The 25,351-nt window shown below is 41.1% G+C and overlaps 1 protein-coding gene and 1 long non-coding RNA gene across 6 annotated transcripts in view; one reads left to right on the top strand and one right to left on the bottom strand.

Moving 5' to 3' along the window:
* The window catches only part of MID1 (midline 1), a 325,882-nt gene that overhangs the window by 155,045 nt on the left and 145,486 nt on the right, over window positions 1-25,351 (bottom strand). Inside the window, exon 1 of one of the 5 annotated variants that reach the window (XM_053308274.1) lies at window positions 2,036-2,290. The exons of 3 other annotated variants lie outside the window; for them this stretch is intronic. The gene's annotated coding sequence lies outside the window, so the exon portion shown is untranslated. Of the gene's footprint in view, window positions 1-2,035; window positions 2,291-25,351 lie in introns of those variants that run through there. One more of the 5 variants, XM_053308269.1, reaches the window with a different exon arrangement.
* Window positions 20,529-22,626, top strand: LOC128350262 (uncharacterized). The gene is made up of 2 exons (XR_008319213.1): window positions 20,529-20,691; window positions 22,019-22,626. It is a non-coding gene; the product is annotated as an uncharacterized LOC128350262 (long non-coding RNA).

Below are 25,351 nucleotides of genomic sequence, written 5' to 3'. Positions count from 1 at the left end.
TATTCTTAGGACTGCAGGCTATGACTCCAACAAGAGCAAGCGCCATGGAACTCAGTTGAACTTATTTCCAACTAAGGACCTATTATGAAATGAACAGGACATATGGCAATGACATTAGTTAGGAATCAATTTCAGTTACCTGACTTTCAGTATCATAGACCAAAAACATAAGCAACAGGAACACACCATGACATTTAAAAATGCTTTCTCAGAATGCTCAATTCTCCTGGTAGGATATGTGCACTGCAAAAACACATAAGATTCTCACAGCACATGCCAGCATTCTAACATTTTCATTGGCATGACTTCTGAGATCACCCTTCTACCTTACAGTTGTCATGTAAGATTTAGTTTTAAGACTGCAACCCACACACACTTACTGTGGACTAGGCCTTACTGGACACAGTGACACTTTCTTCCGAGTAAACATACAGCAGAATGAGAGAGAAATCAGATCTCTTAAGCAGCACGGGCATTTGCATGACTAAAATGTGAATGAAGATTTCACAGAAGTTGTATAGGGTAGGGGTTTTGTTGTTACCATCACCAACCTATTTTGAGCAACATAAGAGTGTATTGGGAAAAGTTGTAATGATCTAGCACTGGTCTTGTGTGGACAAAATCACTTCAAATTGGAAGACACAGCATAATGAGACCAAAATGTCTTGCTGTCTATGCTTCTTTTTGGTCATCAGCATTACTAAGGACATTGCATTTTCTCACCAGTCATTTCTTTTTTTAAAGCAACATCTTTTGTTTCCATACTGTGCTTTGGCTTTCACCTACAATACATTTCTACCATGTTGTGCTTGTTATTCGCTTTGAAGAACAGCCTAAAACTTATTTTGATCAGAAGTCTCCTAAACGAGCAACATTATGTGGGAGGGGGAATCTCATGTACTTTTAAAACACAATGTAATAGTTTAAGGTGGGTTTTTTTAACCACAATATCTCAGCTTCTTTTCTGAAACATTTCTTACCAAAGCTCCCCCTTGTGGTGGAAATAGATCCCAGATGCTCCAGTAATTGCTTGTATAATGATCTGATTGCGTGCAAGCACAAAAGACAAGACAACTCTACAAGCAAAGATCTCTGGTCAGCAAAACTACCTACCAAGAATGCCCCTCCCCCTTGCTGGAAACTGCTATTATCATTAGAATGCTCTGCACCTTGTTTTCTTAAACACTGAAAGAATATAAAAGGTTCCGTTTCCCCTACAGGTGCAACCCCCCTTTTTTGTTTACCCTCTCTTCATCACGAAAGAGGGCGCCTAGTGTGGAATCTCTCTCTTTCTCTCTCTCATACACACCCCGATTTTTCATTTCACACATTTTCCACTGCACTAGTCACTCACAAAATTAAATATTCCTAGAAAAACCTACTAGAAATATTTTGCTTTACATTAATATTTTTCAAGGCTTTTTAAAAAGTGCACGTATTTGTTATACAGTAATAAACAGAACAACCAGTATTACTGCAAACTTTACAAATGAAAGCAAACAATTCTTTTGTCTATTATTACAGCTTCTGTTCTAGAATATGAATAGATTTTTGTCCTTCGTTTTAAAAACCCATCTTAAAAAACAGCAAAAGTTCAATGGGCAAATGGTGCTGAGTTATTAGGACAGTGACATTTGGGTACTCGTTTAAGTGAACTGGCTTTTTCTACATGTTTAAAAAAATCTAGCAAGTTATCTTACTTTCTGTGTATCACTAACAAAGGTTGACATTAAAAAAAAAAAGATGTCACCAGACACTTAAGTTAAGGCACACTGGAAGCGATATCCTTGAAAGAGTTTTTTGAGACCCTTTCAGAACCAATTTGCACAATGACTTGCAAATGACGTCACCAACTTCCAGAAACAAGAAACTGAAAGAAAAACTTGAAAGAGCTTCAGACCTCAAAATCCTCAGTTCTGCCAACGTGTTATTATTAAAATAATCACTCACAAATCTAACCTCTCCGTTTCCCTTGTTCTCCTTCTCTCCATTTATTCTTTACAGATCGTCAGATGAGTGTCTCCATGTGCCTTACCTGCTGCCTCATGTTTAGAATTCCATTATCCATCCAGCAAGAAACGAGAGTTTCAGGATTACAAAGCAGAATTCCATCCAGTTTCGCAGTTCCCAACAAGCCGGCAACTCTGTGACTCCTAGTTCCTTTTATCTCTCCCCCCCGCCCCCGTTCTTAAGACAATGTCAAGTTTCTCAACCTTGTCCCTGCTAGCCTATTACAAGTCAGGAGTAGAGAACAACTGTCCGCCTAGCTCCTATTTCAAATCGCAGCTCAGATATGTAGTAGTTGGCTGAATTAGGCCATGAAATAGCCTCACCAATCAGGAGAAGGGGGAGGAGGAATAATACATAAAGGCTGCCTACACGAGGATTAGGAAAGCTTTCAAGGATTTAAGAGGCTGAAAAGCAGCTGGAAACAGTGTCTCAGGCTACAAAGAGGGAAGTCAATTTGCGATATAAGAGATTATTTTCATTCTTATCTAACTTCTCTGTGTCTACTCTTAACCTTAAACAGGCTCCTGAGATTTACAAATAGATAGATTGATATTGAATTTTAACATGTAACATGAAACTACAAGTCACTTGTGCTTATAGGACTTTGGCATCACCTTTCCTACAAGCCATGTTTTACCACTATAAAATAGCAATTGGGAGAATTCTGTGGGACTGATTAACAGTGTTTTAATATTTAAAAAGAGGAAAGATAATAATTTACATTACATTGTGCTGCCACACTCCTAATTCACTCCTAATTAAAGTCTCTGTGCTTGAAAGAAACAGAGAAACCAACTGTAAAGTTTCTGGTGATAAAGTTTCATTTATATATTTCCACATCTCTAAGATTCATGGTGTTTTTAGTCTTTAGAAAGAATGATTTTTAAAGAAACAAAGTATTTCCCTAATTTAGGCCCAAATTTAAAGCAATACATTCAAACAGTAGTCAATCCTGGGAACAAAAATAAAATCATTGGGGGACTTTTCCCCTTCATGGAACAGTGTACAATCTGTTCACTTTGCTTAGTCCTCCTAACCCTTGCTTTAAAATTGGCTCTAGTATATGGCCTTTGGGTTGTTTACACTGTTCTTAGAAAGAAAGGGAAAAGAAGTGAATACACACTCAAACTAAAGTCTTAAAATCCCCGTCTCTCTTTTACCCACATGTCTCAAGATCAACAGAGAAGGTGGCTGTTATAACCTCTGTTCCACTCTAAATGGAAATCTATCCTTTGATCTATCTACAATCTAGCCAATCTGAAGTCTGAATAAAGGCCCATCATCATGGATTTACTACAGCAATGACTGTACTTATCTAGCCGAGGAGTAAATCGCTACCTGGAAAATGCCTTGCAAATAAAGAAATCTCTTGCAGTTGAAAAGCAGAAAAATACATTACAGAGGTATGCCACCAACATTGCGGCACTGGAGCCTGAGAAATCCGTCTCCTGCTTTCTCCTTCATGATTTTCACTTTTCAAAAATATGCCTTGGGTGAAAAGAGAGGAACGAAAAACCTAGAGAGTGTATCTGTTTTCAGGCCCATAACTAGCTGAATAGTTTAGAAGGGGATACTAAAAAGATTAGATTATCAGGGCCCATCTGTCCTAAGTGCAAGCAACTTTTAGTTATTTAAAAAGTATTTGTTTGTAAGAAATGGGGGGGGCAGAAAAAATGGGGGGCAGGCCTGGTTAGGCCCCACCCTGGCTATGGGTCTGTCTATTTTCATGTTTAAAGAGTCTCCAGATTTCTGACAGAGTGTAGATCCATGATAACACTTTCCTCATTACTCACTCAGATTTTATGGATGACAGGTTTATTGGTTAGGGTGATCTTTTAAAAGAATCGCTACTGTACACATGGTGTAAAAGTGGCTGCAAAAGAACACCTTACCTCCACCCAGCATGCCTGCTCTGCCTCTGCTGCCATGCATCAGCTGAGCAGCCCATAGTTCTAATGGAGCCAGTGTGCTCAAACTGTACAATCTGCTTCCAAGTAAGAATCTGGTAAAAGTCTATGTAGGTTGGATTATATGGGTGTAAGCTCCAGACTTTAGACACGACATGAATGGCCAGCATCAAAAGTGGAGCAGGTATGCTGGATGGTATGGAGATAAAGCATACTCTCACTCTTCACTGTGGACAGAGGAGAACTAAAAAGAGAATAAACCAACCCCTGCCCCCGAGTGGTTATTGTAGAATCCAAGGGAAAGAGTTGTGGTATGCAAGGACAAGGCAGTGGAATGGAATCATCAGGAATATTAATAGCTTAATAAAATAGCTATTATGTACAGAGAGGCAAGTGCAGTCTGCTTTCAGGGCTCTTGATGCGGGCTCTTCTTTAGCTCTGCCTCTACTCCAGGACTGGAATACAATACAAGTAACTAACGCCCCATTCAAAAGCTGGCCTTGATCAAGGAATGATCAAGAATGGTGCTTGGATGGTGCTTGATCAAAAGCACCACAGTTGATTTTGCATCTGGAAGTTGCAATCTACTGTTTGTTTGTTTGTTTGTTTATTACATTTATTTGTCATACGGTATCTACTCACCATGAGTTGCTAAACTTTATGGGCTGAATAAAATCCACAAACTACAAACTTTGATTAGAAAAGTCAGTTTGTTGGACTAAACTGAACCTTGGTTGAACTTCAGAGGTGCGTTTGGACAATAAAACAATTCAGCCAAGCTTTTTTGTTGCATTTGAATGCACCCAATAGTTTCTTCCTCTCTGCTTTCTTCCAGCCTTTTGGACTAGAACCATGGATGCCTCCCATATACACATTCAAAACAGAAATAAAATTATCATTGGAGAAACTGGAGTCTGGTTCAAACTAGATGTGCAAGTGCTGTGCTCCAAACTAAATGTGCTTATTGTTTCATTAAAACCAGTTTTTTACACACACACACACACACACACCACACACAGAGTGCTGAACAGGACCACAGTATTGGGGGAGAATATGCAATTCTTTTCTTGCACACTGTATTCTTGTCAAAAACTGCCTCTTTGGCTACTTGCTTGCTTGGTAAATAGTTGCCTAAGGGAGGTCATTTTCAAACAGGAAAACAGCCAGGGAAAAGAATAATTCTTCATTCTTCTATGCTCAGCATGTCCTTCAGATTGGTTCAAAGCTATGTAAAGCTTTGGTTTGAGCCCTGGTCCAAAGCTGTGTAAGGGTATATACAGGTGAAACTCGGAAAATTAGAATATCGTGCAAAAGTCCATTAATTTCAGTAATGCAAATTAAAAGGTGAAACTGATATATGAGACAGACGCATGACATGCAAAGCGAGATAAGTCAAGCCTTAATTTGTTATAATTGTGATGATCATGGCGTACAGCTCATGAAAACCCCAAATCCACAATCTCAGAAAATTAGAATATTACATGGAACCAAGAAGACAAGGATTGAAGAATAGAACAATATCGGACCTCTGAAAAGTATACAGTGTACTGTGCTTGATTGGCCAGCAAACTCACCTGACCTGACCCCATAGAGAATCTATGGGGCATTGCCAAGAGAAGGATGAGAGACATGAGACCAAACAATGCAGAATTGCTGAAGGCCGCTAATGAAGCATCCTGGTCTTCCATAATACCTCATCAGTGCCACAGGCTGATAGCATCCATTCCACGCCGCATTGAGGCAGTAATTGCTGCAAAAGGGGCCCAAACCAAGTACTGAATACATATGCATGCTTATACTTTTCAGAGGTCCGATATTGTTCTATTCTTCAATCCCTGTCTTCTTGGTTCCATGTAATATTCTAATTTTCTGAGATTGTGGATTTGGGGTTTTCATGAGCTGTATGCCATGATCATCACAATGATAACAAATTAAGGCTTGACTTATCTCGCTTTGCATGTAATGCGACTGTCTCATATATCAGTTTCACCTTTTAATTTGCATTACTGAAATTAATGGACTTTTTCACAATAGTCTAATTTTCCGAGTTTCACCTGTAGTCAAAACTCACATTTCTCATTGGGCCTAGAAATGAACTGAAGTCAGTATAGTTGTTGCAGAAAGGGAGTTATTTGATGCCAATAATTGGCTATGGTCAACAGTGTGGTCACTGTAATTTGGACCTGCTGTAATTTCTGAACACTCCTAAAATGCAGTCATCCATGAAATGTAACCAAGGTATGTGATTCCATTATCACATGTGATCACTTCAGCAACAGGTGCACCAACCTAACCAGGACAGCCTAACCTCATGCTCTTGGCCACTCCTGACACTTGCACAGCCAGACTTAAGGCAGGATCAAGAAGGATACACAAACAATGGCTAACATACCTCACATGAGTACATAAGCTCAGAAATGTGTATATTGCAAGTTGCACAAATGCAAAAACTGCACACATTTTACATCTAAGTAACCCCATTGGAAATGCTGGGCTTACATAACATCATTTGCACAGTTTTTGCATTTGTGCAGTTTGCATGCATACAGAGTTACTGATGATATACTCTTGCACAGTGTGTTAGCCAGTAAGCCTAAATTTTGAAGGATAGTGCTAACCTATCCAACACAGACTGAACTGCAATCCCCAGATCAACAATTCTACTTGTCCACTGGGATAAGACTGTCGAATCATCTAATTATTTAACAAACCAAGCCTTATTGCTATGATCTAGTAATAATAGCAATTAGAAATTAGTGACATGCTTGAAAGGAACCGTGTACATATTATTATACTTATAATTGAAATAATCTGTTTATCTTTAGTCACAGTTGGAAAAACATCCCCAGTGTTTGGTTATGTATTTTCATATAACTAATAACCAATATTATCACAATTGTCTTTCATTCTAAAATATTGATGTCAATAGTCAATTAGCTCTAAGCGATTGGTGGGAAAAGGGAAAGGGTGGAGCTAAAGATCTGGGCTTGGGAGAATTAGAAAATTAATAATTGCTCTTTGCTGCCAGATGTTTTCTCATATGTGGTATGGCTCAATGTTTCTGTTATTTGTTCAATTCACTCATACTTTATTTTCTTACTTGCTTACTCTCAGTAGTTTTATCAAGCGTCTCCACACCACTTTCCTACTGAGTGTGCCTAATTAAACATCTAAACCTACTATTTGCATAATCATATCCAGTAACTGACCTCTCATTGTCATTTTCAGCCTCATTCTCCAGCTTTTGTGGTGCCCTCACATGGTCAAATTCAGATTTCACAACTCTTTCACAAAGATTGATTTTTTTCATCTATTTCTCCATGTCGACTTCATCAGGAAATAGCCTAACATCCCTAAATATTGCCAGGAGGCAGTAATAGACTGGATGAGGGAGAACAAACTGAGGCTGAATCCAAGCAAAACAGAGGTACTCATTGTGGGAGGTTGGAATTTAGGAAGTAGCTTAGATCTGCCTGTTCTGGAAGGGATTATACTCCCCCAGAAAGAGCAGGTACATAGTCTGGGAACACTTCTGGACCCAAAGCTCTCCTTGGTCTCTCAGGTTGAGGCAGCGGCCAGGAGGGTTTTCTGTCAGCTTCAGCTGATATGCCAGCTATGTCTATTTCTGGAGATAAACAACCTTAAAATAATGGTTCATATGCTGGTAACATACGGACTTGACAACTACAATGCACTCTCTGTTGGGCTGCCTTTGTACATAGTCTGGAAACTGCAGTTGGTACAGAATGCAGCAGCCAAGTTAGTCTCTGGAGTTAACCAGAGAGATCATATTACACCCATTTTAAAAGAACTGCACTGACTGCCAATATGTTTCTGGGCAAAATACAAAGTTCTGGTATCCTATATAATAAAATGCTTGGTGTCTGCGTCCGTGTCTTTTTCGGGTGTTCTGGGCATGCGCAGCTGGGCTTGGAGCCTGATTGGCTGGGGATGGAGAATACTGGCGGCGGCGGCCATGGCCGCTGGAGGGCCTGGCCTGGCAGCAACGGCGACAGGCCGAGGAGCCGAGAGGTGGTGGGCCTGGCCGGGAGGCGGCGGCGGGGGAGGCCGGAGAAGGCGGAGGCGGCGGGGGAAGCCGGGCGAGGTGGTGGCTCGTCGGGAGGAGGCGGCAGGGGAAGCAGGAGAAGGCGCAGGCGGCGGGGGAAGCCGGGTGAGGCGGCGGCGGAGCCGCCGCCTCGGCCAAAGGAGGCAGAGGGCCCAGCCGGGAGGAGGCGGCGGGGGAGGCCGGAGAGAGTGGAGTCGGCGGGGGAAGCTGGGCGGGGCGGCGGCAGAGCCGCCACCTCGGCCAGAGGAGGCGGTGGGCCCGGCCGGGAGGAGGCGTCAGGGGAGGCCGGAGAAGGCGGCGGGCCCAAGGGAAGCCGGAGCCCGGGGGAAGCGGGCCTGGGGTAAGCCGGAGAAGGCAGTGGCGGGGGAAGCCGGGCAGTGGGCCCGGCCGGCGGTGCAGAGCAGAGCCCAACTAGAGCGCCCGTTATTGAAACGGGCTTAATGAGACTAGTTACCTATAAAGCCCTGAACGGCTTGGGTCCAAAGTATTTAAGGAAATGCCTTCTTCTTCATGAACCCCACTGTCTATTAAGATTATCCGGGCAGGACCGGTTGCGGTTGCCACCAGCTCAGTTGATGGTGACTCGAAACTGGGCCTTTTCTATGGTTGCCCCAGGACTTTGGAGCGCCCTTCCTAACAAATTTAGAACCTCACCTTCTCTGGATGTGTTTTAAAGAAGGACCTGAAAACATACCTGCCTAAGGCAGGCTTTTAGTTTATAGTTTTAACATTTTAAGTTTTAGAGTTTTTATAAATAAATAAAAGGATCGCTCTGATCAATCTGAGGTTACTTTCACAAGAAGACTTTGATTGACAACAGTAAAATGGAATTCTACAGTGATTTTCTGGTAGATAAATTATTGTGTAAACTTATCCTCAGTGATGAAGACAAATCTGAATGGAAGATGATGCTGTAATTCCAAATATGATGTATGTTTTGCTCCTCTTTTACATGTGGAGAGAGCAGTTCAGTTCTCACAAATTGATATGGATATGCAAGCATAGCTGTCCCATCCTTCTAAATGAATTAGGATCCCCTTGTACATGGGGCAGAAAGAGTCCTAGGGTCTGGTCTCAATATAACGAACACTGAATTCACTTGAGTCTGTAACATGTTTTACTATGCGCTGACTTAGCAGTGTCATTGGATGGTTTTCCAAAACAGTGTTATTTTGTGTAGCTTTGTCATATGGTTAGGGAAATGAAGATGAGTTCAGAGCCTTCTTACAAAAAGCTGGTCATCAATTCCCAAGGTGTCCATTAAAACAAAAAGCACAACCACCATAAATCAGCACTCAAGGATCAGGGAAATTCTGCATCTCTCCTGAGCTGCACCAGATGCATAACAGTTGGAGCCCAGAATATGAGACTATGGATTAAGGGAAGTTTCAACCTGAGTTGCATTTGTTCCAATTTGTTCATATTTTTAAAAGAAATAATACCAGAGATTTATTTTTCAAGCTGAGGAAGAAGAGAAGCCTGACAGTTAAACTTTATAAAGATATGGAAATGGAAAGGGAGAAGGAGAAGAAAGTTCTACTGACAGTTGTTTATATTGGATGACATTTTAGAAAGCAAAATACTTCACAATTTACATTACTGCTTGTCAAAAGCTAATTAGCTGCCGTCAAAACTATTCTCAATGAAATGACCCCTGCTAACTTGGCAAAGAGGCACCTTTTAACGTGGTGATTCTCTTTATTTAACAGGGGGAGAGTAACTAGGCCTATTCACCTCCAGCACAGGAGCTCCAGTGACTGTTGCTGGTGTCTATCTTATGTTTCTTTTTAGATTGTGAGCCCTTTGGGGACAGGGATCCATCTTATTTATTTATTATTTCTCTGTGTAAACCGCCTTGAGCCATATTTGAAAGGGCGGTATAGAAATCGAATGAATGAATGAATGAATAAATAAATAAGTGTTCCAAAAACAGGTTTTACATTCTCTTTACTTGTAATTTGGAATATGGCACCCTGACCTTTATTAGGACACCCAAAACAAGAAAAAGTCTTCATTTTCTCAAGTGGAAATAAGAACAGCATATCTAAGTTACCCAAAAGGAAAGGTAAAATTTGAACCATGGTTTCAAAGTGTTATAATACGGTAGCGTGAATGTGGAAGTGGATTTACATGAAGTGAAATAGTTATTAGTAGATATGTAGACTGCAATCACATTTTTTAATCCGGGGGGGGGGGATTTGGATTCAATGAATCAATGGATTATATCTCAACAGGAAGTTCTGCAAGCAGACGGTCTATTAAGTTGCTGGGTGTTATCAGTATGCTGTGTGTTTTCAGTATGCCGATGACACCCAAATCTACTTCTCCTTGTCATCCTCCTCATCAGGAAATGGCATTTACTCCCTAAATGCTTGCCTACAGGCAGTAATGGGCTGGACGAGGGATAGCAAATTGAAGCTGAATCCAAGCAAGACGGAGGTACTAATTGTAGGGGCTCAGAATTTGAGGGATGAGTTAGATCTTCCTGTGCTGGACGGGGTTACACTCCCCCAGAAGGAACAAGTATGCAGCTTGGGGATACTCCTGGACCCAGACTTCACTCTAGTATCTCGGGTAGAGGCTATAGGCAGGAGTGCTTTCTATCAACTTCGGCTCATTCAACAGCTGCCTCCATTCCTTGAAGAGGACGACCTCAAAACAGTGGTGCATCAGCTGGTAACCTCCAGGCTTGACTATTGCAATGCACTCTATGTGGGGCTGCCTTTGTATGTAGTTCAGAAACTACAGTTAGTTCAAAATGCAGCAGCCAGACTGGTCTCTGGGGTAACCCGGAGAGATATTATGCCTGTTTTAAAACAGATGCACTGGCTGCTGATACATTTCCGGGCAAAATACGAAGTGCTGTTTTTTTCCTTTAAAGCCCTGAATGGCTTAGGTCTGGGTTATCTTACAGAGCTCTTTCTTCTGCATGATTCCCACTGCACATTAAGGTCATCTGAGGAGGTCCGTCTCCAGTTACCACCGATATGTCTGGTGGTGACTCAGAGATGGGCCTTCTCTGTAGCTGCTTCTGGGCTGTGGAATGCACTCCCAGCAGAAATCCGTAGTTTGAGTTCATTGTTGGTTTTCAGAAGAGTCCTTAAAACCTATCTGTTTGGCCTGACCCTGGGTTTTCAAACTGTTTTAAATGTTTTAGTTGTTAATTGTTTTATGCTGTTTTTACATTATTCTGTAATGTTGGTTTTTTTTAAGATTGATTTGTGGGTTTTATTTTTATTGTTGTGCTGTTTAGATGGGGCAGTATATAAATAAACAAGTAAGTAACTAAGTAAATAAATAAATCATTCACACATATATGGGAAGGGTAATTTCCAGTAACCCTTCCTTCCATCGGCAGTCCTGTGGCCCCCCCCCCCCCATCTTTCTGCGGGCTGGGAGACTCAGGAGAAGAGGATCCAACCCAATTATCTGGGGAAGAAGTCCCAAATCTTGTTTTAACACACATATGTCGGGATTTATTACCATGACAGTTTTGTGTCAAGTATTCTAAAATTTCAATCTTTGAATGTCTACAGAGTTCTGATCTCCAGCCTTTCTGGTCTATTATAAATGCTTATTAGTAGCTATGTTTCTTTATAAGAAAAAGATATACTTCTTTGAATCTTTAACACACAATAAGCCCTTTCTCACAATTAGAGAAAGGGCTCAAAAAGGATGAGGTGAGAAAGTCTTCAAAAGCTTCCCCACAGACGATCGTCTTGAAGAGTCTAAAAGCCTAAAAGATACTGTACTACACATGGTGATATACCTTAGCGCCATCTATAGTTTGCATGTAATAAGGAAGTATATTGAAGTTACTGCTAAATTAGCGTGTACAGTGCAAACTGTAATCATGGGGGCAGTGGCACACCTAGGTAGTTTGGCACCCAGACCATCCCATGTGAGGCCCCCCCACTACTGTGAGACTCACACCCCCGCCACCACTGTGTGCCGCTGCCACGAGGCTGAACCACCAATCTTGCCAGTAATTCTAGCTGCCATGTATGTACTCGGGGGTGGAGGATGAGTCGAACAGGCATCCTCCGGTGGCAAGATGCGGAGCGGGAGCGGTCGCTGAGCCTGGCTGTTTGGCCAGTGGCTCTTGAGAAATGTGAGGAGCTCTAGCACGCCTGCACATTTTGAGGCACACCGGAGCGGCTTGCAGTTCTCAAGGGCCACTGGGGTGAATGGCTAGGCCCAGCAGCCACTCCCGATCCACCCACCACTGCCACCATGGGGGGGGGATGCCTGCTCAATTCACCCCCACCCCCAGCCATGCACATGGCGGCTAGAACTGGCAAGATCAGCAGTTCGGCCTTGCAGTGGCAGGAGCTCACAGAAGCAGCTCCCTGGGCCTTTGGCGGTCCCCCCGGACCTTGGAGGCCATGGACTGGGGCCCCAAGGTCCATGGGTAAGAAGCCTCTGCATGCTGGGGCAGGCATTATGTAGCTCATAAGCTTCTGATGTCTCCCAGGCTTATCTGAAGTGACTTTCTAGGCATTTGGGCTTGCTTCTCCTTCCCTTCACTTCCAGCCAACACTGCAAATTTGATTGGCCAGCTGGGTGGTGGAGGCATGGCCACACTGTTTTTAGTGATCAGGGATGCTTTTATCTTCTCTTCTGTTTCTTCTCCTACAAAGAAGCCTCTCTTGCTTCCCTCTTGTTCTGAAGCAAAGTTCTCTGAAACTTCAGGGGGTTGATAATAAAATCCCTTATTGTGTCAATGTAAGTTTTTTTACAAACTGCTGTTTTGTGACTGGCTATGCCTCAACAAGCTGCTATGACAAAATGAGAAAATAGTTCCCTGTGCCCAGGGGGCTCACAAGCTAAAAGGAAACACAAAAGAGACACCAGCAGCAGCCACTGGAAGGATTGCACCACTTTGCAACAAATAGGTTGCTTTGCCCCTGCTAATAAGAGACACACCACTTAACAAGGTGCCAATTACCCGATTACTCTTTACCCAATTAGCAGAGGGGGAAATCCATCAGGAATAACCAGCACCCCTGGTTTCGTGCTAGGATATGATGGATGTCCAAACTAGTGTGGGTAGAGTTTGCTATTTTTTTTTACACCAGATGTTCACAACCCAAGTATGTGCCTGGGCTAGAGGGGATGCCGCAGAAAACTAGGACAGCTGAACCAATGCCATGCAAAGTTTGGTGTGCCTTTTTTGCCACTTTTTTGAGGAAGGGTAAGAGAGAGATGGGAAAAGAGGAAGTGAAAGAGAGAAAAACCTAATTTACTAAGCCAATTAAGGCAGATTTCTTCTGTTTTCATTTGATTCCACTGATTTCAGTGATTCCACTATTTTGGGAGGAGCTTGTTCCAAATCCTAAACATATGATTATTTTCCTAATTTTCTTTCATTTGAAGTAAGAACGTTATGATAATCTACCAGGTTTCAGTTTAAAAACAGAAATTATAGGTTCATTGGTGTGGACGAGCACAGATACTCTCTTATGTCAAATTATTTCTGATCTAATTTCCTTTACCCCGAAAAAATATATATTGGTGACTAGATATGTAAAATCTTGCTCATGTTGCTCAGGGCTTGGGTGGCAGGGAGAGATGTGGTTTTCCTCTACCAAGAGTATTATTTTCAGTGGAAAGAAAGCTCCCACTTGATGAAATTATCACTATGTAAATGTAAACAAGTGGATTAGTAAGCTTTTTGAATCTACCTTAATTATAGATCACATCCAAGAATAGTCTAATGAAATTGCTAGTCATTTTGATGTAACACATAATGTAAGCAGGATATTATCACACTTTGTGATGCACTGGCTTAAGTCTTGGTGAACCTCATCTGACACATTTTTATGCTGATACAGCAAGTCTTCAGTTGGATTTGCAAAATCAGCATATGCAGTTGTACCTTTGTGGTTGGATTATAGTACGGACCTTTCTGTAATTGTTTATCCTTTTCTAGACTAAGTAGGCACTTTTCTGAACCACTTTTGTTGATGTTTGTTGTAGTGCTTATATTTTCTCACTAGGTGCAAATATAGCACTATTTTACCTTACTTTCAGTATAGGTAAAGAAAAAGCAAATACTATGTAGCACCTAGTGACAAGACACTGCATTAACACCTAGTAGACAAATCTTTCCATCTGTGGCACCAGCAGAGGTGTTCTAACTCCTGGACCTTGGGGCCCCGGTCTGTGGCCTCCAAGGCCCAGGGGGACCTCCAAAGGCTGGGGGGGGGGATCCTGCCACCACTGCGAGCCCTCCTCCCCGCCACTGCATGAGCCCTCCTCCAGATATTCTAGGCGCCCATGTGTGTGGCCGGGGTGGTGGTGGTGAGGTGAGTAGGCCTCCTCCCCTGCCCATGGCCGCAGTGGTGGGTACAGCAGAAAAGGTTGCTGAGCCTGACTGTCCAGCTTAGTGGCCTCTGAGAACTGCAAGGCGCTCCGGTGCTCCTGCACAGTTAGAATACAGTGTCGCAAGCCCTTGACATCACGGGCTTGCGACACTCTATATGCTAATAACATAATGCCTTTATACAAATCTATGGTGCAAACACATCTGGAGTACTGTGTAGAGCTTTGGTCACCCTATCTTAAGAAGGATTTTGTAGAACTGGAAAAGGTGCAGAAGAGGGCAACCAAGATGATCAGGGGCCTGGAGCACCTTCTTTATTATTATGCATGTAGTGGAGAGGGTGGACAGAGAGAAATATTTCTCTCTCACTCACAACAATAGAACCAGAGGTTACCTCATGAAACTGAAGGTTAGGAAATTTAGGACTGATAAGTACTTTTTCACACAGCGCATAATGAATCTATGGGATTCTTTGCCATGGGATGTGGTGATGTCCACCAGCTTGGATGGCTTTAAAAGGGGCTTAGACAAATTCATGGAGAAGGGCAGGTCTATACATGGCTATTAGTCTGGTGGCTGTGGGCCACCTCGAGCCTCAGAGTCACAATACCTCTCAATACCATTTGCAAGGGAGAGAGGGCATGCACATACGTCTTGCCTGTGTGAAACAGGACGCTGGACTAGATAAGCCTTGGGCCTGATCCAGCAGGGCTGTTCTTATGTTCGTATGTTCATTAGTAATGAAATGTTAAGCATTAAAATGGATACCTGACAGTGGGGACACAGCTTCAACTGTTTCAGTGCCACAGTATATACTGCATATCATTAGTAGCCATGGTGTAGCCAAAAAATACCCCATGGTAATTTTGGTAAAAATGGTAAAAAATTACCCCATGGTAATAAAAAAGAGAAAAAAGATAAATCTTAGGAACTGAAGTGGGCACAATGCAACAGAGTTAAACAATCATGGCCATTATTGGAGGAAGGAAGGCCTCACTGATTATAACAGAGACCTACCTCTACATTGCCCCCTAATAGCGCAGTAGGAAATGACTTGACTAGCAAGCCAGAGGTTGATGGTTCGAATCCCCGCTGGTATGTTGCCCAGACTATGGGAAACACCTATATCGGGCAGCAGCAATATAGGAAGATACTGAAAGGCATCATCTCATACTGCGCGGGAGATGGCAATGGCAAACCCCTCCTGTATTCTACCAAAGACAAACACAGGGCTCTGTGGTCACCAGGAGTCGACAACAACTCGACGGCACACTATTTTTTACCTCTACATACTTGTGCATAAATTCTCTGCTTCAGTGTTTAGGAAATTGCTGTAATACTTCTCTATATGCAAATAAACACAGGCAATGGTAAGTGGCCAACATTCTATGTTAGACACAGAGGCAGCTGGTGAGGGCAGTTCTTGGGGTGGCGGCGGTAAGAGGTACCTCTAAAAGTAATTACCGGTGATACCACTGACTGCTGGGAAATGTGCAGGGTATGAGCTGGGAATGCTGAAGCTGGGCACTCGCATGGGGCAGCTAGGAGATGCAGGGATTCCTGGGGGATGTAGTTCCTCCCAAGTTTCTTCTTGGGACTAAATCCCCCAGACATGCCTGCATCATTCAGCCACCTCGCATGAGTGCCAAGCGTTCCCTTCAGCACTCCCCACCTGCCCTCTGCACATTTCCCAGCAGCACTACAGCCATCCAAGCTCATCCCACGCCAGTGCTGGATGGCTTATAATGAGTCCCCCCATTACCCTGGGAAAGTTGCCCCATGAGACACTGCCTCCTTGTGTTGGGGACTGGGAATTCCAAGATGGAATTCCAACATTTACTGATGTATATGGTCCTATTGTTTACTAGATGATGTTGCCAAAACAGCTTATCTTGAGGCTGCGACTAGTACCCCTCTATATTATCTGGAATTGTGGGACCACAGCTTCCATTTTGGGACACCTGAGTTCACAAGCATGTGAACTCTGCACATGCCCACATTTGGCAAACTATGCAAATTGGTCACTCAGAACAAGCACAGCATGGGACAATGCAGCCCTAGGTCACCATAGCAAAGGACCCAAAGGGAATCATCCCCAAAACCTATCTTTGTCTGACCTTCAAAGAGAAGGAAAAACTGGCAAAATAGACCTCAGGTTAAAACATATTCTCAGAGGGATTAGCTAACTCCCTCTTGCCAGAGATAACTCTCCTCCACACAGCCCATCCTCACCCCACTGTCAACAACCTAATGAGCTGGTGAGGACTAAGGAGCCAAGTCATCAAGACTTAAGAAAACCTCTCTATACCTTGAGAGACATCCTGGTTCTTAGATAAGCTTTTTAAGGTCATCCATTCAGACCTCCGCATACACTTCACCCAAGCCATTTCCAGTCTTTTGTTCAGTGGGTTTACACAGAGTTGTTCAGTTCATGCAACCATGGATTTCTTTGTTCAGCCTAAATTTCAGCCTCTCCAGCAAGGGTACATGACTTATGCATGGCCCCAGGGCATGAATTTGCCTATTTGTACCTCAGATCCAAACACATGGGAGAAGAGCTGGTCTTGTGGTAGCAAGCATGACTTGTCCCCTTAGCTAAGCAGGGTCCACCCTGGTTGGATATGAATGGGAGACTTACATGTGTGTGCACTGTAAGATATTCCCCTTAAGGGAAGGAGACACTCTGGGAAGAACATCTCCAAGATAGGGCTGAAAGAGATTCCTGCCTGCCACCTTGGAGAAGCCGCTGCCAGTCTGTGTAGACAATACTGAGCTAGATGGACCAATGACCTGACAGTATATGGCAACTTCCTGTGTTCCACATACGCTCACAACCTGTATTGGAATCTATACTGGAACCTGCATAGGGACCTGCACAGTGGTCTGCCTAGATTTACACCATACTGGTTCTCTGGCTTGCAAGTGGTACCCTACATCACTTGCCCTTCCTGCTGCCTTCCCCCTGCAAGGAGATCTGCTCGGCTGCTCATCTAGACGTGCACCAAATGCACCACTGGATCAGGATTGGTAATACTAACCTCCCGTTCCTCTGAATCTCCCTGCTCCTTCTCTTCCTTCTTCAAGCCTGAATTTTAGTCCTTTCCACAGAAAACCTTAAGCTGATTTATTTACAATTTGGACCTTAAGCTAAAATTCTTCTACATGAGATTTTTGTTAAGACAGAAGTTAAGTTAAGATTTTATTGCCTACCTAACCAGCTATTCATTTTCTGTGCCCCCTTTTGCCTTGAATAAATCTTTCAATTGAATATATGCTTCCTCATCATTTCCAGACCAAAGCTTTGCTCCAGGTTAATATGGTGATAGACTGCTCCCCCACAGTCAAGCTGATTCCTCACATTAACCCAACCTGGAGTGTCCGAGCCAAGCACTCCAGAGCAGTGTTGGAGTGTCCTAGCCAAGCACTCCAGAGCAGATCAATAAACAATGGCTAATATTCCCATGCTTGTTTGAAGCCATCTCGTGTCCACATGAGTGTACCTAGTTTGCCTGTCTTGGGCAGCTTCCCACCTGACACAGCCACCAAGTCTGGGACAATTATTTTGGTACAAGGGAAGCTGTTCCCTTCTACAGCCCCTGGACTTTAACAACTGCAAGACAGGTTTCTGTCTGTCCAATACAATTGGCTCAAATAGATATGGCTAAACCATTAAAAAAAAAAACACCACCAAACACGCATGACTTAGGACCGTCTGTGGGTCTAATGGAGTCTGCCTGTGGAAGCATTAAGGTAGGTGTGTCAGAGTGATGGATGAGCTTGAAAGTGCTCAATACATTTCACCTCAGTGGAGTTGCCAGCTCTTGAAATAAAAAATTCTGGTACTGGCTGCAGCCTGAAATCTCTGAGTCATGGGGTGGAGCTCAGAGTTGATTCCAGGAAAGGGAGATAAAAACTCAGCGGTCTGTGAGGCCCTGTAATTTTTTGCAGGCTTGTTTTTGAGCAGGTCTTGGGGTTTGGAACCCAGCAAAAATGCTGTCAGTTCCTCTAATCTGTACATCTGAAAACTAGCTGAAGGGGGAATCAGCTTTGTTTCTTGCTCTTTTGGCTATTGACCCCCCCAAATAAAAATAAAATATCATCAGTACAGTATATTCTTTTTTTGATTAGTTGGCATTGTACACTACACTGGCAATTAACAATCCTAAACTAATTGTGGGGAAATAGAAGCAAGCAAATGTAACTTCCTGCATTTAATTTAATTTTAACTCTCATGTAATGTTGGTTTGCATATTGAGTAATATTTAATTTTTTTAGTATTTTTATGAATTGCATTGGTTATAGGTTTTGAGAATGAAGAGATGAAAGTTAGCTATAATTTCTTATCCAATTACTTCTCTCACAAGTGGTTGTTTTTTTTAATAAAGGTAGACTCAGATAATTGTTGGAGAGGTGGATCCCCAAAAGTTAATATGACACACCTGTTCTGGTCTTGCAAAGTCATCTAAACCTTTTGGATATAAGTTATGAAGACAATACATTTAGTTCTTCCTGTTCCATACAATTTTAATTTAGTTAGTAGACTTCTAGAAATTATGCCATGAGAAAGTTGGCTGAAGATGGGCTAATAGGTTGGATTCATAGAGTTTTCCTCATAGCTAAACTATAAGTGCTTCAGCACTGGAAAACAACTACAGCCCCAGTCACTGAAGATTGGTCTATAGTAGGAATTCTCAAACTTAGGTTCCCAAATGTTCTTGGATTTCAACTTCCATAATTCCCAATGACCTTTGGTCATTGTAGCTGGGGATTATGGGAGCTGAAGTCCAACAACATTTGGGAACCTAAATTTGAGAACCCTTCTCCTGGTCTATAGGATTAGTAGCCTTAGCAACCAAGGAGAAAGTGATTTGAGGGGGAAGGGAAAGGAGTATGATTCACAACTGTAAGGTCTGAATTTCTGGATTTGTTTGCAAGCAAATATTGATTAGTAAGATTAATCTTTGTCATTACTCTGCATACAAATTGAATTTATCTTTTTATATTATTTATTTGCGGGAAAGTGAGGGGAGATATGAAAGGGATTCTTGTGAATAGGACATACATTCTGGAAATTGTACATTTGTGTTGATAATGTTTCTTATAATTTTGGTTCTACATCAAAAAGAAAAATAATAAGAAAATATGGGGTATTAAAATGAAAGAGAACAAAAGGAAACAAGTATACATATTTGTTTGTAAAAATCAATGTGCTGTGGAACTTCAGTGTCAGTCACACCTATGAAGTTCCTAGGTGGTACTAGACAATAGGCCTGTGCACACTTGAAAAAGTCAGATCCAATCTGAATCTGATCTAATCTGATTCTGAATATTTCAGAATAGGATTCTTTGCCCCCTGGGCATGTCGAATACTGGGTCAGAGTCAGATTTCCAGTTGGAAATAAAATGATAAATTCTTTCTAACCACAAAAACAGAAACATTAAAAGTACTGTTCACTTTTACTATGTACATTGGGGAAAACAAAAAATGATCTAAAAAGCAAAAGAATGTCCTTTTCCTCCACATGGGGGTGGAGTGATGGTATTAGGGAGGTCTTCATATCCAGAACTTTTTGTAAAGTTCTGGCTTGAAACAAGCCAGTTTTAGCCCTTTCCCCTATTATTATCCTCCCCCCACAAAAAAACCCCAAAAAACTTCCCCCAAATCAGAGGAGTTACCCACAGCCTTGAAAAAAATAATACAGTCATACCAGTGTGGATTTCATGTGTGCAGATTTCATAACTGCGTGCTCATCCATTCAGGAACAAAGTCAATGACAAATCAAAAATGTCAGATTTTTTAACTGGTTTTGCAAATTTCAGACTACTACTACTACTATTTATATACCACTTTTCAACAAAAGTTTCTAAAGAACTATTTCTTAAAAGAATTTTTTTCAAGATGATATACTGTTGGTACATTACCCAACAAAAGTTAAATAAACCGTTTCCAATTCTACACAATAACAAGTATTGCAGGTTCGGCTCATGTTTTAGACCCAGCTCCAGATTGCTCCAGTTTCATTGTCTGTTTGCACCTTCTATCTTAATGACCCCTAGAGGCATTAGGAATACAGATAGTAAACAAGGGCCTTACTCTTTGTTTTTACCCACTGTTGTTGTCTCTCTGATCTGGCTTTCTCAGATTGGTAGACTGATATACTTGGGGGCCTATCACTCCACCCTTCTTGCTCTGAGACTGCCTCTTGTCTCTGCACTGATGCAGATTCCATAGGATTTCTCTCTCTCTCTCGCTCTTCTCTATTCTCTGAAGTCAGAAAGCTCAGGCATTACAAGCTTTCAATCCAAGACTCTAACTTCCCCAATAAAGCTACTCCTTAATGAACTCAACTTTTACTGCTCACACTGGCTCTGTTATAATTGAGGTTAGTCAAACTCCTTCTCTCCAACAGCTCAGAGATGGCAGGTATTTTACATATGTGGTGGATATGTCCAAAAATATATAAATTTGGGTGGGACACAAGGAAAGACAGATGAAGAATTACTGATCTTGAACATATGATGGTCCCCAAAACAATGCTATTAGAGTTGCTTGTTGTGATTCCTAAGTAGTATAGAATGATTGTATTTTTTTTATTTATTGCAGCAGGACTAGTAATTGCTAAAAATTGGAGAGAGAAAATGTCCACCTACCCACAAAAAGTAGATTATAGCACAATTGACCAAGTTTACAGAGTTGTCAGGCTAAGAGATGGAAAACAAAAGAATCAGTATATTTTGAACAATGGCAACCTTTTATTGAATATTGGAAAACAAAATAATAGATATCAATATGTATAACCATTTTTTTATTGTAAGGTAAATAGACATGACAAATTCTGCTCTTGTTTCCTCTCTCAAGGTGTATTTGATACTGTTTTTATGTTGCTTATTTGTTTAGAAGTATTTTGAAAATGTGAAGGATTTTATATGAATAAATTATAATTTTAAAAAACGGGGAAACCAGCTGAATCTATTTTGCTTTCACATTTTTGATGCTTGTGTTTTAATTCCTCTGCTATTTTAAGTTTGTTTTTATTGGTGACTGCTGTTTTTAAATGGTCTTTTGGATCATTTTTTGTAAGCTACCCTGACAGTATTTTTAGAATGTTTTTTTGGAACCACACTGACAGCATTTACTGAAGAACAGGGTTCAAATTCCCAGTTTAGATAAGTAAAAGTACTGGCCTACTTTACAGTGCTCTTGTAAGAATTGAATTAGCACTTTAAACACAATAAAGTGTTCTACAAATGCTCAAAATTATTAATGATATATTGCTTTGTCTGTACACAGCTTTCTTGTTCCACTGTTCTCTCTTTGCAACCATCAGCACTCTAATTTTAGCCATTCTGATATTTGATGCATGTTTAATTAAGATATTGCCATGTTTCAAACATATTCATATCCCTTGATAGAGAGGTTGCTATGGTTACTATATTCTATATTAAACCAAATACTAAGTGGATGTGTGAACCCTGTTTATGTATTTGTTCTTGTTACAGTTTTTTAAAAGTGTTAAAAGGCATCACTCTTTTTAATTATTTCTAGTTCTTCTTTGTATATACCCTGATTTAAACATTATTTATCAAAAAGTATATTGGTATATAGAAAAATTAGGTGACTTAGCAAACTCATTATCAAGACACTGTATAATTAACCCAAAGAATGTTCCAACCGCTGACTGCACTGAAATTGTTCTCTCTTTTTTTCAGACTGTTATTCATTCTGTTAATGAATAACAGAAAAAGGTTTACAAGGCATCAAGCCCATTTCTAACAAAGTACTCCATGTTAGCATGGCAATGGACCATATCACTTTTAATGGACTGGGCACTTTTTCTTCTATTCACATGAGGCACTGTGGATGTCCTACGTTGCTCATCCAACCAACATTGTATTCACTTGGTTTGTTATTGGACCTGAAGGTGATATTTAGGAAGTCTATTGTCAGGCATGCAAATTGTGTGGAAAAAATGTGTCACATTAAATCATGACAGATTAATAAGATATTACTCATGGGTATATGCTTTCATACAATCCTTTTGAGAAAAGAGAAGTTTATTTTCACTTTAACAACATACTTGGCAATTCAAGACAGATTCTTGAATTCTTCAGAATGATAGGTTCCCAGACAAAGTCATGTGCTTTTAAATCCTGTTGTTTTTAAATGGGAGAGCAAATTAAGCATGTGCTTCATTTTCTCCACTAAAACAAATGATGTTTAAACATGCTTATAGCTGATAGCAGATTACATTATTAAAATTATGTTTAAAATGTGTATTCTATGCTTTTTTATTAGACTCATTAAAATATGAAACATGCAGGCAGTGTAACCTTTTGCTTAATCTCTGTTAATCCCTATTGATTTCTTAATCTCTAAAGATATCATTTAATTCATTTTTTCTACTATGAATATATCAAATGGCCTTGATCTCCGTAAGCAACTATTTTACATTGTTTTCCTTTAGAAGCTAAAATGAGAGTTCCATTCACAAGAAAAGGAATTTAACATTTTCCAAATAGTAAAAATAGCTTAAACTGAGTCATACTTTATTGAAGTTCTGTACTTACTATAAACTATGCTATTGTGAGCACTTGGGTGTTGACTGAGTAAACCTATTGACTTGTGCTTACTGGTTTGGATAAAACTATACTAGCCGTAAAACATTCAAAAGACAAGATCTCAGAAGTGAATGATATATTTGCACAACCCTTCCAATTAAAATGGGATATTTTAGTGCATATTTTAATAAAATAATTAGTCTGCTTTTAAAGGGTCATAAAAGTCTAAAATTGCAATGAAATACAAGGAAGAACATTTATATTCAAAAAATCTGCAAATACAATAGTAATAAACACTCAAAGCTAAATATTTTTGCCATGTAGTAAACTATGCTAAAAATGGACATGTGTTCATATACTGTGTTTGTTCTGTATCAACAACTAACCATCTCTGCTGATTTGTTTCAAAAACTCTCTCTTAGAATGCAGGCCTGTCATTCTTTCTCCTGCTTTACAGTGTATGCTAGAATGTTTTGAGGCTGCTACTCAAATTTTGACTTCAATGCTAGGCGACAGAAGCCCAGAATAAGGAATGCAATCTAAACCTTACAAAAGACCTTCTGTTTCATAACACATCACTTGGCTATCATGCTCCGGATCATGTTATTTGTCTAAGCATTTATTTTCTTCCAAGGCAACATAAATCGCAGCTGTGCAAAGTGAAGAAATAAGACAATGTTGGAAGAAAACTTACAAAAGACCTCCTATCCAAAAGACCTCTTCAACCTCCCATGTTTAGATAAGATGATTGAGAGGGTGGTGGCTGACCAGCTCCAAGTGGTCTTGGAGGAAACTGATTATCTAGACCTATTTCAAACTGGCTTTAGGGTGGCTATGTACCACCTTAAGTGGTGCAGCGGGCAAATGCTTGACTAACAAGCAGAAGGTTGCCAATTCAAATCCCCGCTGGTATGTTTCCCAGACTATGGGAAACACCTATATTGGGCAGCAGCAATAAGTTTCCCAGACTATGGGAAACACCTATATCAGGCAGCAGCAATATAGGAAGATACTGAAAGGTATCATCTCATACTGCACAGGAAGAGGCAATGGTAAACTCCTGTATTCTACCAACGAAAACCACAGGGCTCTGTGGGCACCAGGAGTCAAAATCAACTTGACGGCACACTTTACCTTTAGGGTGGCTATAGGGTTGAGACGGCCTTGGTCGGCCTGATAGATGACCTTCACCAGAGAATTGACAGAGGGAGTGCAATACTGCCTGTTCTTTTGGCTCTCTCAGTGGCTTTTGATACCACAAACATGGTATCCATCTGGATTGCCTGAGAGATTTGGGGATAGAAGGCACTGAATTACAGTGGTTCCGCTCCTATGTCTTGGGCACTTGGTGACAGTTGCTCTTCTAAATGGGAGATATTATAAAGAGTCCCTCAGAGATACATTCTGTCACTAATGCTCTTTAACATCTACATGAAATCACTGGGTGAGATCATCAGGGGATTTGGTGCCGGGTGCTATGACACCCAAATCTATTTCTCCCTGTCATCAATATCAGCAAATTACATTAGCCCCTTACATGATGGCCTACAGGCAGTAAGTAAGTAAGTAAAACTTTATTTCGGTCATAGACCAGCAATACAACAATATAAAACAAATAAGAAAATAATAACAATATAAAATCAAACTACATTTATACGCATTTGGCATATTATATAACAATATTTGGCCACAATATGAATAACATCCGAATTAGGATTAGTGAGCAAATAATTTAAATAAAAATCATCTCCATGGTCTGGAAAATTAATCAAAAGTGGGGCAATTAGTTGGTGTCTTATGTCTCTGTAATAATCACAATAAAGAAGAACATGAGCAGTTGTTTCAACGTTACCAGATCCACAAGGATATAATCCTGATGCATATGGTATACCCTGGAATCTCCCATGAAGCACAGCTGTTGGGAGAGCATTTACATGCGCAAGTGTTAGAGCTCGTCTAAACTTTGGTACAGGCAGTAATGGGCTGGATGAGGGATAATAAACTGAAGCTGAATCCAAGCAAGATGGAGCAGCTTATAGTTGGAGGTCATAATCTTCAAGACAGGATGGAACCTCCTGTTCTGGTTGAGCTTACACTCCCCCAGAAAAAACAGGTTCATAACTTGGGAGTGCTCTTGTACCTGGGTCTCACCCTGGTGCCTCAGGCTGAGGGTGTGGCCAGGAGTGCTTTTTATGATCTGGGATTGATTTGACAACTCCTCCTGTTCCTTGAGCAGAATGAAAACAGTGGTATACCAGCTGGTAATCTCCAGTTTGGACTACTGCAATTCATTCTATGAAGGGCTGCCTTGGTACGTAGTTTGAACCTTAAATTAGTTAAAAATGCAACAGCCAGATTGGTTTCTGGGGTATCCTGGAGAGACCACATTATGCCTATTCTTAAACATTTGCACTGGCTGCCGATATGTTTCCAGGCAAAGTACAAAGTCCTGGCTATTACCTTTAAAGCCCTGAATCACTTAAG

The sequence above is a fragment of the Hemicordylus capensis genome, chromosome 3 (genome assembly GCF_027244095.1).
Source record: "Hemicordylus capensis ecotype Gifberg chromosome 3, rHemCap1.1.pri, whole genome shotgun sequence".
Lineage (NCBI taxonomy): Eukaryota > Metazoa > Chordata > Lepidosauria > Squamata > Cordylidae > Hemicordylus > Hemicordylus capensis.
Note: the sequence above shows the minus strand (reverse complement) of the source record. Positions and strands in the feature narration are given on the sequence as shown.